Raw genomic sequence first — 19,481 nt, forward strand, 5'->3', positions numbered from 1 at the left:
TAGCAGCAGCTAGCCGCGATGTCCTGGACCCCTTACTGTGAGCTTGCCGCGACCAGGTCACAGCTAGCCGCGACCAGGTCACAGCTAGCTGCGACCAGGTCACAGCTAGCCGCGACCAGGTCACAGCTAGCCGCGATGTTCCTGGGATCATGCTGCGGCTTGCCGTGATCTAGTCGCAGCTAGCTGTGATGTAGTCGCAGCTAGCTGTGATCTAGTCGCAGTTAGCTGCGATCTAGTCGTGACAAGCCACGATGAATTATTATAGACCCAAGCAGGTTACAGCTAGCCGCGACCAGGTCGCAGCTAGCCGCGGTAACCTGGACCTGTTCCTGATAGTCACAGCTATATACCGCGATTACCTCGCAGCTAGCCGCGATTACCTCGCAGCTAGCCGCGATTACCCGGACCTCTATGTGGTAGTCACAGCTATATATCCGCGACCATGTCACAGCTATAGCTAGCAACGACCAGGGTGAGCCGGGATATCCCTGGCCTGTCCTCCAAATTCTTACCACGTACAAGCTTTCCTTGAGCCAGCTGCAGCTACCTGTGCAGTTGTCACGGTTTACTGCGATGTCCATGAAATCATCAAGCAACGACCTTCAAATTTCACAGCAAGTGAGCTGCAACCTAGTGATGAGTGATAACTTACTGCAGTTATGCAGGAGGAAATGCTTTACCAAACCCTGAACATTGTTTAGATGGTTTAAAGTCCCAGTTAAAATATACCTAAACCCTCCCAGAAAAATGCTGCAACCAGCTTGTGGGTGCATGCAAATCCTTTCGCACTGACAGACCATTGTGCTACGTACATTCTAAATTGACTAGAGACAGAAGCAGTTCAACACATGCAGACGCATATTCTCAAATGTAAAACAAACAATTGGTTTAAATTCAAATTATTTAATAAAAGCTCATTTGGCATAAATTCAGATTAAATAGAGCAAGCTGTATCCTGCGATCAGGACGAACAAGTTCATCAGAGTTCACAATTTGTTGCCGAAATACAAGATCGCCGGCACTAGCAATCGCTCATGCTGGTTTTTTTTACCAATGTCACATGGGTTTAGCTAAAGGTCTCGTGAGTAATTTTTTGTTTAAACATAAACAGCTGCTTAACCTTTTTTCCAAAGTTAATTGCAATACACCCTAAAAGTAAAAGTGTAGAGCTATCAGCGATATAGTTATTATGAAAAACTATATTTCGAAAATGAAATCAAGACAGTACATTACAGGCTAACCAGTACATAATATGTTGCATACCTACCAAGTAGTGTATGCACTCTCCAAGAAGTTCTCCCCTTCTTAACCCAAGGTGGCTGAGTGCATCAGAAACAAAATCAACAGAGATGAGATTCTTCCCCTTTTTCGCGGAATTCTGCTCAAAAGTTGATCCCCAGGACCGTTTTCCTGAATCGTCCAGATCCCTTGAGAAAAAAAAAGGGGGGGGGGGGGGGGGGTAGAGGTTGATTATCAAAAATCTGACCTGCCAATGACTGAATCGCCCAAAAGACTAGACCGGTTTTTGATTGTCCGGACCGACAATACCTCCGACAAAAACGCCGAGCTCAAAACCAAAAATCTACGAAATGAACTTTAGACCCGTGTACGAACTGTCCATTTGGGAACAAGTTTCTCCTCATCATCAGTGTCTTCATCGCGGAAGTTCCTAAATGGGCTGATTTAGTTGTTGACTTTAGCCACTTTAGCAAGATGGCGTCGTCAATGCGATTGTTGGCAGAAACAGAACATGCTTTAGCTTCTGAGATTGATAAAGGGCTAAAGAACAAATGGGTTTGGGCGTGGAAAGACGAAATTATAACTACCGAAGTGAAGGGACGAAAACTTTCCATCCGTCTCGGAGATTCGGTTCAAAAGTTGAATGTTCGGGGAAGGCACAATGCACGTGGTGTAATAAAGTACTGGGCAACAAATAGAGAGGCAAGAGCGTGTTGAAAGACCATTTGACCACATATTTGTCCTTGTGTGCACACTTGTGTTTGTCAGTCTGTGAGTGTGATGTTATTTTCAGTGACTGTTGTTGTTTATTTGTGAGATTCATTCTAGAAATGCATGAACAATGCCCAAAGTTCTAATCAAAATATTCTGCTGCTAAGACTAATTTCTGAGCAATTTTTTGTTATGTAAATGCTAAAAACGCATCAGCTTCAGCCCCCTGACTCCCACAAGGGGCAACGCAAAGGGCCAAACTTCCTTTACCCTCTTATGTCAAAATTTGGGAATCTCATCTCTGAATCAAGATCTCTGACAACCTGAAGAAATGCTGTTGTTCCTGTCTCCCCACTGAGGTGCTCCTTGAATTGCTTCTCCGTGCGATCAATGACACCACCAATCCGATCCACAGGAAAGGTAACTTCTGGGAAGAGCTTCTCAAACCAGGAGTGGACCTGAAAAAAAGTCAATATCAGTCTGTGTTCCAAAAGATAATATTACCCAATATTGACGGACTGTGTGATGATATCTTCTGCTATGGTCTGTTGAGACAGTGATATCAAAATCGAGACTGGAGGTCGAGATTTTGATATCACTGTCGAAACAGACCAATAGCAGAAGATATCGTCACACAGTCAGTCAATGTTAGATATATTGCTAATTCTCGGGACATTTTGTCGATTTTGTATTTATTGTAAAGAAATTACAAAAGTATTTGTCTCAGTTTTGGCTGTTCCATATCCCTCCCTCTGATTATCATTTCTTTTTGTTCACTCTTTTCTTGTACTTTTCAGTTTTTCAAAATGTTTTTTCTTTCAAAAAGTCTTTAGTCACTTGCTCAACTAAATTCTGGGATAATTACATTTTTATATATATTTGTTTGTTTTAAAATTTAGGTGTTTTTGTTTTTGAAGTGGGGAAGCAATAAAGAGGTCGTCGATATCAAAACTGATATCAACGGAAATGTCGTCGATATCACTTTTGCACTGAGCTCAGTTTTGCCCAATTGACCAATGGAAATCCACGTAACATATGAAATAGCAATATACCAGTGCATGAACTATGCTGCAGTATAGTAAAAGGGACAGCCAAAGAAATAAATACAAATTATCAATGTCTATTATTATTTTGTAATTAATTTTAGTGGATAAAGAAAAGACGCAAAGGATTGCTAGCCTGTTTATAAATACATAAGCATATCTATAAGACAAAAAAGAGTTGTGATCAACCGAGTACTTACCACTGAAGAGGGCTTGCCACTTTGCCTCTGTAACTGCAGCAAAACCTTGTTTGTCAGCCCCGGTCGGTGGATTTGGAGGTCTGCCACGGCCAGAGGCAAGAAAATAGTTAGCAAGTTGTCGGTGCATGTGTGTCATCTGGAGAAAAGAACAATCAAAACTTGACTAAAAATAAAAAGTAAGTTATAACAATAACATCAAACACTACTTCTGCAGAAAGAAAAACACCATTCAAACTCAAAGAAGAAAAGTCAGTTATTTCATTTTCAATAAATGAAAAAGCAGCTACCAGTATTTTATAAAAAATATATCTGTAATATCTGTTTTCTCACACGAAATAAGTCGACATACATGTGCGAAACATTGCGAGTCCGCAAAACGTTCTCAGAGTCAGCTGGTGAATTCTACTTTTGGTTTCCACTCAGCTGGTGCAAGAAAAGAAGAAGTTACGTGACCTGAATAAAATCAGTTTTTGAACAGAGAAAGGGGGAATGTACGTTCTGGCTCACCGATTCCGACAGACCCTAAATATTAACGCAAAATAGGCTTCTGGACTAAACTTTTACTAAAATGAAACATGCGACAAAATCAGAAAAATACTGCATAAATCCATACAAAAAAAATATAGTAAAGTAAGGTTGTTTTGAACCAATGCCGGGTCTGTCGGAATCAGTAACCCAGAACGTACATTCCCCCTTTCTCTCTGTGCAACGCTAAATTTAGTTTCCATTGAAATATTAACTAGTTGCAGCCAGCGTGCGTATTGATCCAATCTGCCCGTCGGTCGGCTAGCCATAACTACCGTATTGATCTGGTAAAAACAAACAGCAAGCTTGTCTTCTATACTGATTCCTCCAATGGCAAGACAAGATTAAATCATGTGATAGCAACAGTTACGTCACGTCCGCCCACCACTTGGTATTGATTGTAACATAGCCTGGTGATTTTGCCATTTCATTCCGGAATCGGATGCCGTGCAGTTGTGTTTTCTGTGAGAGTCAAGATAGCATTTCTGAAGAATTAGAGAGAGAACTTCTTCCTCAAGATATGGATCAACAAAGCAGATGGAGTGTAGAACAACTTGGCATCATTGAGGAGCATATATTTCATCATAATAATTATGTTGATGTATTGAATAGAATGAAAAGAGAAGGGCCATCAGAAAGTAGGAAACTACCTAGATTTCTCTCCCAACCAAAAAGAAAACTGACATCTCTGTATGGGGAGCAGGTGAAAAAACGAAAGGTTATGTCACCAGAAGAACTCCATCAATACTTGCAGTCAAAAGAGGTTGATGTGAGTAAGACAGTTAGGAAAGAAGTTTTCTTTTTTTCCTCAGAGAAAATAGGGTCATCAGATGCTGCTATTGAAAAGCTGAAGGAAGGATACAGGCAGATTCAAAGACAGGAGGCCACCAGTATGTGTTTTAACCTTCAGTATGGTTCTCTTCTGGATGCATCTTTCAAATTCTTTCAGGAAGAAAAGGAACGAGGAATTCACAAAAACAAGTGGGAAGAGTGGTTGCAGGCAAACATTGGCATCTCACCAGCTTATTCACGCAAACTGAGAGAGATTGCTCGTTTGCTGAAACCATACTTTAGCAGGTTTTCTACAGTTGGTCTGTCTTTCATTGAAATCTACTCTCTGAAAAAAGATTTGAAGACAATGTTTGAAAGTAATGAGGAGATCAGAAAATATTGGACTTCTCCCATGCAAGAACCACTACAACTCCAAACACGATCCTCTCAGGTAGAAAACACTCAGTTGTGAGAAGTCAGTCACGGTTGAGCAGAGCGCTCCAGGCTGGAGCGCCAGGTCTTTGTATTGCCTGCTATTGATGTTTCTTCCAACCCGTCACTACACTCAGTTGTGAGAAGTCAGTCACGGTTGAGCAGAGCGCTCCAGGCTGGAGCGCCAGGTCTTTGTATTGCCTGCTATTGATGTTTCTTCCAACCCGTCAAACAACTTCTAAAGGCTGCCTTTTCAGGCGGCCGCCGAGTGCACTTTATGCAAATGACTTGTTTATTGATTCAAGCTTTGACAAGTGTACTTGGTGGCTGCTTTGAAACTCAACAAAGCCTAGTACTCCCCTTTCACAAACACTTCCCCAACGCAAGCAACTTCCTCTCCCCCGCTGCAGTCAAAACAAAGCTGTCATAGCGGGTTTTCCCGATTGACAAAAATTCTTATTACACACTCAGACTATTTGAAGCCGCGTTTATTCTCCAGTGTCCAATTGCATAAGAATATTCTGGTGATGAATAAACGCGCTTTGTGTCATTAGCATCTAAAGATTTCTTGTTTACAATAGTTGTGTTGATCTGATGAAGCGCGGAACTGATCTTAGGGTTGTCATGGTGAAACACTCGCTTCTGAAACAGTGCTTCCTTGTAGTTATCATGCGATATGCTCGACTTTACAACCTGTTTGCTTACACCCTTTGCTTTTTTAACCACCCCTTTCTCACTTGCAACACTGTACATCTTTGCACGCAATCCAACATACTCCTTAATTATCTTCCCATTCATTTCATCTTTCATCTTTCCAATAACCTTCTTGTTAACATTTGAGTGCAATGGTGATTCTTTAGGGTAGTCGCAAGTGTCATAAAAAGAATCTTTTCCTTTTACTGCAGGACTTTCAGCTTCTAGATCTTTGTAAATGTCATCCGCTGGAATGTCAAGTAAGAATGAATCTGTGTCTGTGTAAAGTACTCTCGATTTGGGATATCTTGGTTTCAAATAATCATACAAAAACTCAAGCATCAACAGTTTTGACAACTCTAGCACAGTAAAGCCTATGAATACTGGTTTGTCAAGCTTGACTACAAGTTTTTTCATTAAGATACCATACAGCTGTTCATGAAAGTATTTAAAGTCTTGATACTGTGGTTTGGATGTCAGCTTGATGGCCTCATTTTCTCTTGTAACAAGTCTAACATCCTTTCTCTTGTGTGGGTTTTCCATTGTCTTACCAAAGCAACTGTTGTTCATCAGTTTAAAAAAGTCTTTCTCTGATGCATCAGCGGCTTTGGTTCTCAGTTCTGTGTTTTTCATGATGTAAGGTTTCATAAACTGTTCTTGATCAAATAAAATTATACGATGAACAGCCTTCAAAATTAATCCATGTCTAATGTAAAACTGTAACAGTCTGTAGTGACACACATACTTCTTTTTGTGAAACAGATTGGGCACCAGCTTTGGAGGTTCTCTTGGGTTTACTTTTAACCTCTCAGCCGCTAAAGGATAATCATTATGTAGATCATGAAGTGATAGTGGATAGTCTAAGTCAACTTCTAGTATCCATCCCTTTCGACTGTCTGGGCCTGCTTTTAATATTGTCAGCACAACACATTGTGAAAATGGTCCTGAATAGATCTTAAAGTTCCGAAGTGGAAGCGTCTGACACATTGCCCAACCATACAAATTGTTTGCATCTAGATACATGATGTAATTAGAAGGTTTCATAGGATCAAAGTCGTCCAAGTATTTGTTGTTGGCTTTGCAGTAATTGTGTGAAGCCATACTGATTCCTCCACGTAGTCCATTTTCAATCATCTGAAGTGTAGGAAGATCTGATAGCAAGTCAATCTTTACTCCTGTAAATCTAAGAAATGCATCCCAGCTCATGCCTGGTGCAGATATGTAATGTGAAGGATCTAGATTGTAGTGCTTCATACATGTTCTTCTGTAATTCTCAAATATATCTGCAAGTAAACAAACATCAGCCAACAAATATTGATCATGATAATCACCCATTGTATTACATCCTAATTTATTCCATGCAGTCTTAGCGTGTTCATAGTCTTCGTCACTTATACCTTTACCCTTCAGCCGTGAGAAGTAAGCATCCTTTGGTGGTAACTCATCTTCATCAAACCTCTCCCACGAATCCATGTATTCATATGGATAGACTCCCTTTCTAACTAAGTCACTGTCAAAGTACTTACATGTGATTGGGAAAGCAGTTAGTGATGAAGATAAAGACTCAAGTGTTCCCATCAGATGTTGAGCAGAATCGTAGAAGTGTAAACTATTCAGAGTAAAGGCCATGTACTTTTCTGAAGACTGCGCAATGCATCTTGCTTTGTATTCATCAGTTACTGCCTGCATGATCAGATGTGAATCATAACCGCGCAAGTTATGGAAGAAGATTGGAAGCTTCCAAGTCTTAGGATCAAACTTTAATTGTAGATTACATTTGCTGTGTGCTGCTCCTCGGAACTGCCCACTTACATGATCATGATCTCTTACTATTGGATTGTCTGTGTTTGGTGTTAGACTTTGTTCGCATATCCAACACTGTGTGGTAGAGTTAAACTGTTCTTGGTCTTCAGGTTTCATAACAATGTCTGAAAGATTCAGTTGTTTGGAGCAGTCATTTCGCACTTGGTTCATTTGCTGTAAGAAGTTCTTTGCTGCATTAGGTCCTCTGTACAATTGCGGTTTAGAATGTTTACCATCTGAACTAACAACAATAAATGCATATGAACAGACTTGATGATTACTTAGAGTTACTGTTTTAGGTAGGTCTTTTGGTAAAGGTCCTTCATATGGCACAATGATAGATTCAAAGTCAGCATAAACAACATAAGGACTTTTCTGTAGTTTGCATACATTCTTAAAATACACTTTGCTGTCTGGCGGTGGTGTTGTTAACTTCACAACCGCATCATCAACGCTCTTACAATGTTGCTTGTGTATAAGTGCTGCATGAATTGATGGAATACGCAAGAGACATCGCCTACAAAAGTCTTGTTTACTATTGTGATTGCTTGTGCTCGCCATCAGTCTACTCATTGTACGAATCAAAGTGTAATGATATTTTACACCATCAGTCATTAGTAACATGTCAACATGGTTAGTATCACAATCACCAATCGTTGGTGAGTTCTTTGATATTCTGACTGGTTTCAGTTCATCTTCCTCATCCCACGTGTAAACATTTACGGTGATGGGTTTGTTTTGCTGTTCAAATTTGTCAATGCTTGTAATGCTGACAGGAAATTCAATACCAGTAAAGTTTAGTTTATTTCTGTATGCATGATAGTTAGACACTCTTTCTGCATTTTTCTTTACACTGTACAGTCTTGCCAGAACACACCACATAAAACATTTGTCATCATCATTCTTTATGTTCAGCACAGCACGTTTTTTGACAAGAGCAGGAGGTAAAGGTATGTAACTTCTACCTCTGATGGGGGCAAATTTACTTAGCTTCAATTCTATTTTTAGAATTTCACCTTCTGACCATCCGGATCCTTTCATCTTTGCATCCTCTGCAGCTTGCTCAAACCGTTTCATCATTTCATCTGCCCAGTTTCCATTCAATTCTGTCATAGAATTAAGTGCTAGTTGTCTGGTTGAAACATGAACTTCTAGCACCTCATCACTGACTGTTTTGTATTTTATTAAACTGACTATCTGCACTTTTACTGGAGGTTCAATCAACAAATTGTTTGGAATTTGTTCAATGGCGTCTTGCACACTGGACTGCACATTTTGAGGATCCGTTACTTGTAATTCAACGGTGTCAAATACTGTCGATAAAGATTCTAATACAGAGTCTTCCATCGCTGTGAGTTTGATTTTATAACTCAAAATAAAAATATAAATTAAAAAAATGAAGTTGCTTAGAATTCTTTCTCAGAGCTTCCATTTTTGTTAACACTATAAAATCTGAAATAAAAAATCATTTAACATTTGTACCACGTGGAACTAATTGTAATTCCTCTTTTACAAAGGCTCTTTGCGGTGCTGGTTCTCTCAAGTAATATATAGGTGGATTTGTCTCTACTACTCTCTTGATTTCATGAATGTCAATACTCCAGATTGGATCCGTTGCACGCTTCCTGCTGTCACCCTCAGCTTCACCGGGTGCATATAAATATCTGACTTTCTGATTGAAAGGTAGTAATGCCACTGGTGTTGTTGACTTTGGAGCAACAGGTATTGTTTTCTGTTTGATTGCATCAACTGGTCTTAACCCTGTAGCTTTAAATACCTCCAGATTCATTGCTCTAAGTACTGATGGTAATCTTTTGACCCATTCAGTGTTACGCAATTTACTTTCTGTGTCCAAAAATTCCTGATGGTACTGATATGAAAACAGTTTTTCTGCCAACTGTTTGTTAAAGCTCTCAACAATAGCCTGTGACCTGTGGTTTCCTGGAATACCTCTCTTCACTGTAACATGATGTTTTAACAGAAGCTGGTTGACAGCTCCTTTAAACTCCTTACCATCATCGCACTGAATCATTCTGGGATACTTTAGTGGTCCACGTCTGTAAATTTCTTGCAGGGCAACAGCTGTAGCTATAGCACTTTTCTCTGTCAACGGTTCAGCATCTTTGTATCTTGTTGCAACATCAACTACAGTCAGTGCATACTTATATTTCTTCCTTCTGACTGTGTCATGCGGTAAATACAGTAGGTCTATTTGATGAGTGTCATTCGGTTTAATGTTAACAAAGTGTGGTCGTGTAATTTTTCTTGGTGCAGGTAAATAGATCTGCCAAACTGCCTGCTTTGACAACCATTTCTTTGCTGTATCTTGAGAAACACCTGCTGTGTCACTGAGCTTGTCAATAGCAGTTCTTCCTTTCCAGTATCCTTTTGGGGAATAATATATTTTAGATAACAAAGCATCACTCATGGTTTTTTAAATGACAGAATATTAAGATTTGACAGCACGCGCAATAAAGTAAACAACAGCCATACCAATAACAATGAAAACAATCTCGCCCATTTTCTGCTCTTCTGAAGGCTGATAAAAGTCACCCAGTTTTGGAGGAGCACTTGTCTTCATTTTCTTTCCAGTTACAAGATAGTATTCTTGAATGGCTGCATCAACATTGTCAAAGGTTTTGTTTGCATGTCCTTGCTGCCTGAGTTTATCATTCATAAAGTCTAACTGCGCAATTCGTTTCTTCTCGTATTCATCCTGTGCTTTCGCCAGTTGTTCCATGGCTTTGTTGTGCCTTTCCCTCTCTTCACCATTTTGCAGTTTAGAAAACAAATAGTTGCTGCCAGAAAATGCAAGCGCATTTACAATCGCACCTCCCACCATCATAACCAAGCTAGCCATTTTATTGTCTTACATGTTTATATTTTCTGGAATAATTCCTTGCTTCACCAGGAAGTCTTTTGTTGCAAAGGAAGCTGTCACAACACCAATTAGTTTAGCACCGTCTTCGAAGTCTAACTTTCCCAAGTCGGCTGGTTTCATTCTGAGGAGACTTTTACCCAGCATTGTGTAACCTACACTCAAGCCTCCAATCACTGCAGCGTGATAAACTAGATTAACTATTGTCTTTTCAGAACTCATTTTTATGTTATCAAAATTAAAATATTAAAATTATTCCATATGAAATGAATCCACTGCAGGTACTACTGTGGGCTTTGTTATTGTTTGTACTGCTTTGTTTGTTGGTTTTGGTGTTTCTGATTTTGGTGTTTCTGATTTTGGTTTTTCTGACACTTTATATTTGCCTTGCCAAAGTTTGTAAAGCAAGTATCCACCTCCTCCAACAACAGCTGCTACAGCTACTTTTCTGTATGATAGAAATGAAGATTTTAATTCTTGATCAGTTTGTGTGACCTTAGTCACTTCAGGAATGTTTGGTGTCTGCTCAACTTCAGACATAATGTTCTGCTTTGCCTTTTGATTTAACTTTTTTTGTCTGTTCCATTCGGCTAGTTTTTTTCCTGCTTCTACTCTACCAGGTTTCTTTGTCACTGTGTTCACTTCTGGTATTTTCGTCTGCTCCACTGTCTGCTTCAACTGATCTGTCATCTTTTTTATTCTGAAAATTAATGTGTTTGAAAGTAATTAATCCAGCAACAAATGGTACTAATAAAGCACCAAATCGATAATACAGGCCACAGGCAAGAGATTCGAGGGACTTGGAAACAACAGGGTCATGAGTTAGATCATGTGTTAAGTCTTCCTCCGAGTCGAGAGGTGTAAAATGTCCAAAAATCTTTGTGTACAAACCTATAACAGTCTGTCCAATACTTCTAACCATCTTAGAACCAAGCACTGATTCATACCGTCCATGATACTTTTCTATATCTTCTGAGGAAAGATGTTGTACTTCTTCCACAGTTAACTGCTGCCCAAGGTAGTGTTTTGTTTTTCCACAAACAGCAAGTGAATACAATCTTTCTTTTTTATCAGGTATAGTCCTACTGTCACAGATTTCAATATCTGTAGCAGTCTGCATCAGCAATTCATCACAGTTCATTTTATTTTGATGCAGAATAAAATTAAAATCTAGAAATTAAACTTGAGTAAGAACTTAGGTAGGAACTTAACAAGAACTTAGGTAGGAACTTGAGTAAGAACTTAGGTAGGAACTTAACAAGAACTTGACAAGAACTTGAGTAAGAACTTAACAAGAACTTGAGTAAGAACTTGACAAGAACTTGACAAGAACTTGAGTAAGAACTTGAGTAAGAACTTAGCAAGGATTTCTACAAACATACATACTGAACTGGTTGATCAGTTTTTAAAACCAGTTTCGAGTGCTTAGAAGATTTCAGATTATTCTTTATTCTTTCTCTCTCCTGTTTGTTTTCAATGACATCATTTTCTCGAAGGCACTCTTCAAAACTGTCACGGTCCTTTGAATAGAACAATGTTATTGTTTTGAGTTGCTCTCTAAAGTCTTTCAGAACTGCATTGTATTTTTGTGTTAATATCCAAACTGATATTAATGCATGTCGTCCACTGAATGCAAGCTTTGCTAGTGCACTTTTCTTTCTAACAATGTCACGTTCTGCTGCACAGTCATCAATAATAAACAGTGTTGGTGTGTTCTGAAAAAGATCGAAATAATGCTCCAAGCAAACATTTAGACGATCAGAAGGATTTACAATAAATATATTTTGATCAGACCATATGAATTTTCTCTCCTTGTATGTTCTGTTATGCTTTATGGTTGGACAGAATATGACTATGTGTTCAAAGTGATTTATGTAAACAGTCTGTAATAAATCCAAAACATATCTTGTTTTGCCGCAACCTGTTGCCCCACAAATCAAAGAACAGTGTGGATCTTTTGGAAGAAAATCTAGATACTTCATTTTAACACGTTCAATAAACAATATCCTGTAATCTGCTTTCAGAGATGTTTAACTGCGCATCTGACACAACAAACACGTAGATCTTAACTGATTTACTACTACTCCCTACTTCCTTTTCAATTTGTATTGTGATTCCTTCTGATCCGTTTTCAATTCGCCTTCCACTTCCATGCAGTTTGTTGTCGTCAGTTGTTCTGAGATCCAGCCATAACGCATATTTATTTGTCAAGAAATCTTCTACGCCAACACCGTGTAAATGTAGATCTTTAGCCACAAGATCAGATGTTGGGTCTTTCAATCTTCCTCCAGTAAAGTACTTTCTTGCTTCATCATAGTGTTGGTATGGCAGCATGCCAGATGCAAATATTTGGTTTGGCTGCCCTTCAATTGTGCAATATACTCTATTGATTAGTGGATTGTAAAACTTTTCTATTTGCCTTTCATATGAATCTTTTGGTTCCTCAAACAACATAAGTATTCCCTTCATTGACCTAGCTGGTGTATTCAAGTTAATGTTCCAGATTGGATCAGCCTGGCTTTTTGAAAGTGTACTGTGATTCAACACTCTTTCATAATAGATAGGCAGCTTAGAACTGTACTGATTTTCTATAAGTCTAGCCAGTTCGGGATGGTTTACAACATCAAACTCTAAAGAAATTCCAGACACCTTATACTTTGCTTCCGGGTCTTGTGAAAGCATAACACGATCATAACTATTGAAAGTCAGGTCGTATGACAGCCTGTCACGCAATGCTCCTTGATAGAAGGGAGGATGTGAATTTATGAGTTCAAAGTCAAGTGGAATACAAAATTTGTTTCCAAAAGCAACATTGACAGCGTTATCTTTTTTGTTATTGTCAGCTTTATCTCCTGCTCCTATTCTAACTTTTATCCCATTGTCTGACTGAATCCCTTGAAACACTCTGTTTTTCTTTTCATTGTCAGTTAACCAATTATCTGCATAAACTAAAAATACATCTGCATTATTCAATGACATCACTTCCCGCCCTTCCAGTTTGACAGTAATCTTCCTCACAATTGCTCTTCCTACATTATAAGCCAAAGTCCTATTTGCATCTGAGCCAGATTCTAATTCTAATTTGAATGATAGTCTTACAGTGCCTGGTACAATAACATCGTTCTTACCTAGATTAGGAAACCTAACAGTAAGTATTTCATTCTGATCAATAGTAGAAGGATTATTTGTGACTATAACTGTTTGCCTTATTCCTTTTACCCCGAGAGGTTCTTTCAGCCTTCTGTAAGGATCAAGAACAGAACCGAACGATTGTGCCATCTTTTTTTATTTTCAAAATAAAAAATAAGTTACAAATGGCAGAAGGTGGATTTGAAGATTTATTTGAGCCAGCGGACGACATGAGCGAAGCAATCCCTTTGGTTCCCTACCATCATTCACTGCATTATGAGGTGGCACGACATAAACTTCTGGAAGGTAAAGTTAGAGATTTCTACAAAAGTTTAGGAGAAGAACCTGATGTTTTAGATCCAAACCAGTTCAAAATGGAAGCAAATCATTTATATACAACTAGCGATAAAGGAGAAAAAGTCCAACTTACATATAAATCTAATCCTGCTAAGTTTCTATCAAAAGTTTCACTAAAACAAAAACTTACTGCTAATCGACTTAGGCAATTAGATATTGTGCCTAGCACACGGTCATCATCTTCCCATGTTGTTTCCTTACTTCAACAAGCAGAACTAGGACTACCAACTGCTACTCAAATAGAATCTGTTCCATTGCAAGATCTTAATAAACTTGCAGATGAGGCTGATCAACTTATACAAGAAATAGAGACTTCTTTTTCTGAGGAAACTTCACTGAAGACTCCACATGAACTATTACCTATGAGAGAAATAGAAGCCCTTAATCAATCACTACAAACCATCAGAGGTGAAATAGCAAATAATCTGTCAAAACTAGGTCAGCTGGATGAAGATATAAACAAAGAGAAACAAAAACTTGCTGATGCTGATGATTTGAACCTAGAACAAGAAGTAAAAAACAGAATTTCTAAGCGTTTAAAAGATTTGCAGGAGGAGAAAGCCATAAGGTTAGAAGTTCTAAGTAACAATAGAGAACAACTGAGAACACAGGTCAGCAGAATAAAAAATACAATTCAAAGAATCCTTTACGAAGACACAACTCTTGCTGAAAGAATTAGAACGCTTTTCAGAGAGCAGGGAATCACAATAGCTAGTATACTAACTGCGTTAGGATTTGCAATAAGCACATTAGTGTTAACACTCACAGGTGGCACTGTCACACCTCCACCTCCACCTCCACCTTCACCTCCATCTGATCCGGGATGGGTAAAGAAACAACTCAAACACATTGCAGAACTATTAAAGAAACTAGCAGCAAAAGCTTTGGGTGCACTTCCAGGAATCATTGGTTCAATTGTTAGCTGGCTGTTATCTTTTGCAGGTAAAGTTGTTGGTTTCATGGCTGAACATCTCTGGACTCTAATAGTTTTAATTGCAGGTGTTCTGCTAACGAGAATAAAGCAAAAGTAAGCCTACACCCACTCCACCAATTACTAGAGCAGTCTTCTGCGATTCATGATCATCAATAATACTAACAGCTTGATCATCACTAGTGACAGAATGATCTTCACCTGCAGCGTGATCTTCACTTGTCACGCTTTGTTTCTGTTCATTGTGATATGGCTGTAACATCGTTCTGATTTCTGAATTCAGTTCTTCACCCTTTCCAAGCGGCTGGGTGTCACTAGCAATAATGATTTCATTGTTATAATTTGTTATTGTTCCAATCTGCAGCTGGAGATCAGAAGGTAACATGTAAAGGCCGTTACCAACAGCAAAGTCAACTTTTGATCTTGCATAACGGAGAGAGTCTTGATACCTTTTGATGCTGGAAGGCAGATCAACTGCAGAGTTTATGACATCTTCTAAATTTGATAACAACTGTTTCTGTGCACCAAACCCTGTGCTTGTTCTCATTATGTTTGATCGTGTCTGTGCCTGCGAGCCTAGCAAGCACCACGCATATGTTCGGATAGATTCATTGATCCTTTCAACACCTGATCCAGTGAAACCTTTGCCGGTGTCTAATATAAAAGTAGTCCATGCATTGTGGTGCTCTTGTTCTATTGATCCTAACTGTACCTGCACATTTGAAGAAAAAGATGTATGACCTGGCCAGTAATCAAAATTATACCTCCTGTGGACACCCCATAAATATAGTGTTCCCATGCCATGGTTTTTGTCTTGCTTTTGCCTAAAGTCGGTCTTAAAATCTATATTGAATTCATTGCAGAGACGCTCATACACTTTCATGTTTATCCTATTGTTGAATGGGTTCCAGCTCTTTTCATGCGGCATTGGTGCCTGAAGTTCAGACAAGATTCTCCTGCACTGATAGTAAACGTGAAATGTGTACACACACTTTGTCAGTAAGTTTGAATTATTCATGTGGTCTGCATAGGACACTCCACATCCTGTGGTTGCACAGAATATTGCAAAGTTTAACTGATTCTGATAGAACTGAATTGGGTGAGAGTTCCACATCTTTGGAACACTATCATTTTTGATTGGGGGATTTAGGTAAGAATGGAATGGGTCAGGCACTTTAACGCGAATGGATTCTGTTTCTGTTACAGCAAAGTCCAACTCATGGAAAGAAATAGTCTTTGGATTGTAATATGGTCCAGTTTTGTATTTAACGTCTTTGTTGAATTTATACTGAATCATTTTTGTTGTTGAATAAAAAATGTTTATCACACTAACAAATGTGAAGACTGGTGTGCCAGTTAAACTTGCAAACCCTATCAACAATCAAAATGGAGGAATGAAAGTTGCACTGCATGAAATTATGTACAAGGTTACTTGGTATAATATCAGTAAAAAAAAGGCTAACAACTGGGTTAGAATTAATGGTAAAACACATTCTGTAGAAGATGGTTACTATGACTTCTGCACTTTAGAGAAAGAATTGTTTGCTCCAGTAGGTATTACAGCGAGTTTAAATCATGCAAGTCTCATTGCTACTCTTACTATGCCCAAAACTAGAGAAGTAAACGTTGAGTTTCCAACCAAACTCCTTGATATGCTTGGAATTACAAATTTATACAAGGGAACACGTCCCATTGACATGGATGTTAACAGTGTACTGTTTGTTCACATGAGAGAGCTTAACACATCCTATAATCTGTTTAATGATCAGCGTTCTGATCTGCTTAGGATTCTTCCACCGAGTGATGCCTCTTTTTGTAAAATGCACGTGCCAACATTTAAGACACTTCAGTTCAAGGACTTGGAGGAAGGGTGTCATGAATTCCTACACATTGATCTGAAAAATCAAAGTGGACAACCAGTTGATTGTTTGTTTAACATTACATTGGAAATAGTTCCATAAAATATTGAGTATTAAAATGTCGAGTGGACCTACAATAGCTTATCCTGTTGCATGTTCAACTATAGAGTTGAAAGATTTAGCAGACGCTATCGACTTTGAGAGCAATGCTGAAGTTGGTGCAGTGTATGCATTCGAGTTTACAGACACTGGTCATTACAAGAGAAAGGAAATCGACGATGAAAAGAAACCAAGATTTCTCAAACTAGGCCAAATCCGTGATGTTAATGTACCTGATCCAATTGTCGATGACATATACTACATGTGGAAACATCAGAATAAAAAATGGGTACTTAGTCCTGTTATAAAAAAGATTGACTGGGAAATGAAGTTTGAATTTGTGAGTCCATACACTCTTGTTGGAAAAGACGACACATTCCGTAAGTCAATCAATGCTAAACCACTAATTGTTAGCCTTGTTCCTGCGATTAACAGCAGGGGAGAAGTTGCAGTTAAACCTTTCCATAAGAACAACTATCTCATTCACAGAAAACAAAGTGTTGAAAAGGACGCTGACACCATTGTCGATTTTATACCCAAGCTTCCAATAGGGCAGAATGCAACTATGATATTTGATATAGTTGTCAGGAAAAGGGAAGAAACCACAAACACTGTTCTAATGAGAGGAATAAATCTCAACTGGAGACCATTAAATGTTGAAGAAGTCAGAGTATTTATTGCTGTTCAAAAGGATTCTAACACAATAAAAAAACAGACGTCAAACCAAAATGTTGTTGTTAACGCAGATATAAATAATTTAACAGAAATAAGAAGTATTAATCTTACTTATCTTGATTTGATTGCTTTCTACTATACAGATAAGGTGTTAAGCAATGAACAGCTTCAAAGCTTAGCAGAAACACTGGCCAGTGAGAATTAAGATAAATATTTTATATTTTGCATTAAAAAGATGACTAGCAGTGTGAAGCTTTATCCTAATATTGATGAAAGTGCAGCAGAAAGTCAACAATTCAGACTGGCACACATTAGTAATATACAAAAACAACTAGAAGATGAATTAGAAAAATATTCTCGCGCTAGACGTAAGTACTCAACAACTTACAACAGCCTTTCTAATGCCAGCACTGGTTCTACTATCCTTGCATCAGCTGCAGGTGTAACGGGAACAATTCTGTTAGCTACCGGAGTAGGGACTCCAGTTTCTCTAATCCTAGGTGGTGTGGCAGCAGCAGTTGGTGGTTTATCATTTATAGCATCAGCTATAATGAAAAAAATTGTGAAAAAGCTTGAAAAACACGAATCCATTTCCACTCTTGCATCATCAAAATTGTCTAGCCTAAAACTGTCTATCAGTAAAGCACTTGAAGATTCAAAAGTTTCTGACGAAGAATTCAAACAGATACAAACAGACTTTGATGACTACAAAAGTAAGAAAGCAAGTATTCAAACAAAAACACGAGCTGAATATAACAAGCCACTCGATATAGAAGATCTGAAAAAGCAGTTTTTAAAAAAGGGGATTCAAATAGGACGGGAAGAAAAAGTAAAAATAGAATCACTTGTAAAGAGTTAACTATTCGTTTAGACAGTCACATTGCATGTATCAGATATAATTCTAACAGTGAAAGAACATATGAAGTAAAGTTTGTAAATGAGAGAGCGTATTCATTGAATACCGTATTGAGCTTAAGAATGTTGTATAAGAGAAAGGGGGAATGTACGTTCTGGGTTACTGATTCCGACAGACCCGGCATTGGTTCAAAACAACCTTACTTTACTATATTTTTTTTGTATGGATTTATGCAGTATTTTTCTGATTTTGTCGCATGTTTCATTTTAGTAAAAGTTTAGTCCAGAAGCCTATTTTGCGTTAATATTTAGGGTCTGTCGGAATCGGTGAGCCAGAACGTACATTCCCCCTTTCTCTTGAACAATATGCAATGTTTTCATTTCGTAGATGCACCAGAAATAGTTTTTTTTTTAATATCTTTAGATACATTGTCAATGATTATTTTCGTCATTAGATTCTATTGGGTTAGAGAAAAAAACGAAAGCGTTTCGTAACACAACCCTTCCGCTTGAAACAGACAGGCCATCGAAGTCGAACCGCTTCGTCAAATTCAGTACAAAATACCTTCTGTCATTTCGTACATCCGCCATTAAAAACATTCAATCAATACTTTAATATGTCTAAACTTACCGAACAGAACATCTTGAATCGATGTGCCGGACGAAAAGAATGCTTGGGTCGAATTTGTTGAGTCGGTAATCGCGGCTTGAGCCACCGGGCGCCATTTTCAAAACTGCAGGCAAAGCTATTCGAGCCTCGTTTTGGGCGTCTTGCTCGGAGGACACATGTCGGACTGACTTCATTTTTTGCTTGTTTAAAGAAAAATTCGAGCTGAATCGAATGGTGTATTTCATTTGGCAGTGTGATAAAGTTGTCGGTAGTTTGATTTTGAAAACTTCAACCGCAATTTTTGGTCACTTTGTTTTCCAGTTCTCAAAATATACGAAATTATAGAGCTAGCTCTGCTCTTTCAAAACACCCATTGTAGTTTCTTTGACGCGGAGCAAGAGAGCGTAAAGTACGACGACCGAACTGAAAAATGTTGCGCATCACAGCGCGCGGAGGCTGTGTGAGGCTGAACGGTACTTCAATAAAATATTCATACAAAATCACATAGTAAACACAAATTAACTAACGAAAATGGTATGTATTTTGATGTGGTATACATTTTTTATTTTATTCGGTGAATTTCTTTACATTTTTGGCATCTTCAGGTGCATTTCTCTAACCTTCAGTCATCGGTTAGTGGTTCTAATAACCTTTAAATTTAAAACAGCATG

The 19,481-nt window shown here is 38.4% G+C and overlaps 1 long non-coding RNA gene across 1 annotated transcript; it reads right to left on the reverse strand.

Annotated features, from left to right (window-relative positions):
- Nucleotides 1-1,438: 1,438 nt before the first annotated feature.
- On the reverse strand, nt 1,439-19,481 carry LOC138958874 (uncharacterized). The gene is made up of 3 exons (XR_011453536.1): nt 18,832-19,481; nt 3,194-3,329; nt 1,439-2,408 (listed from the first exon to the last, which is right to left on the reverse strand). It is a non-coding gene; the product is annotated as an uncharacterized lncRNA (long non-coding RNA).

Source organism: Littorina saxatilis, linkage group LG2 (genome assembly GCF_037325665.1).
Source record: "Littorina saxatilis isolate snail1 linkage group LG2, US_GU_Lsax_2.0, whole genome shotgun sequence".
NCBI lineage: Eukaryota > Metazoa > Mollusca > Gastropoda > Littorinimorpha > Littorinidae > Littorina > Littorina saxatilis.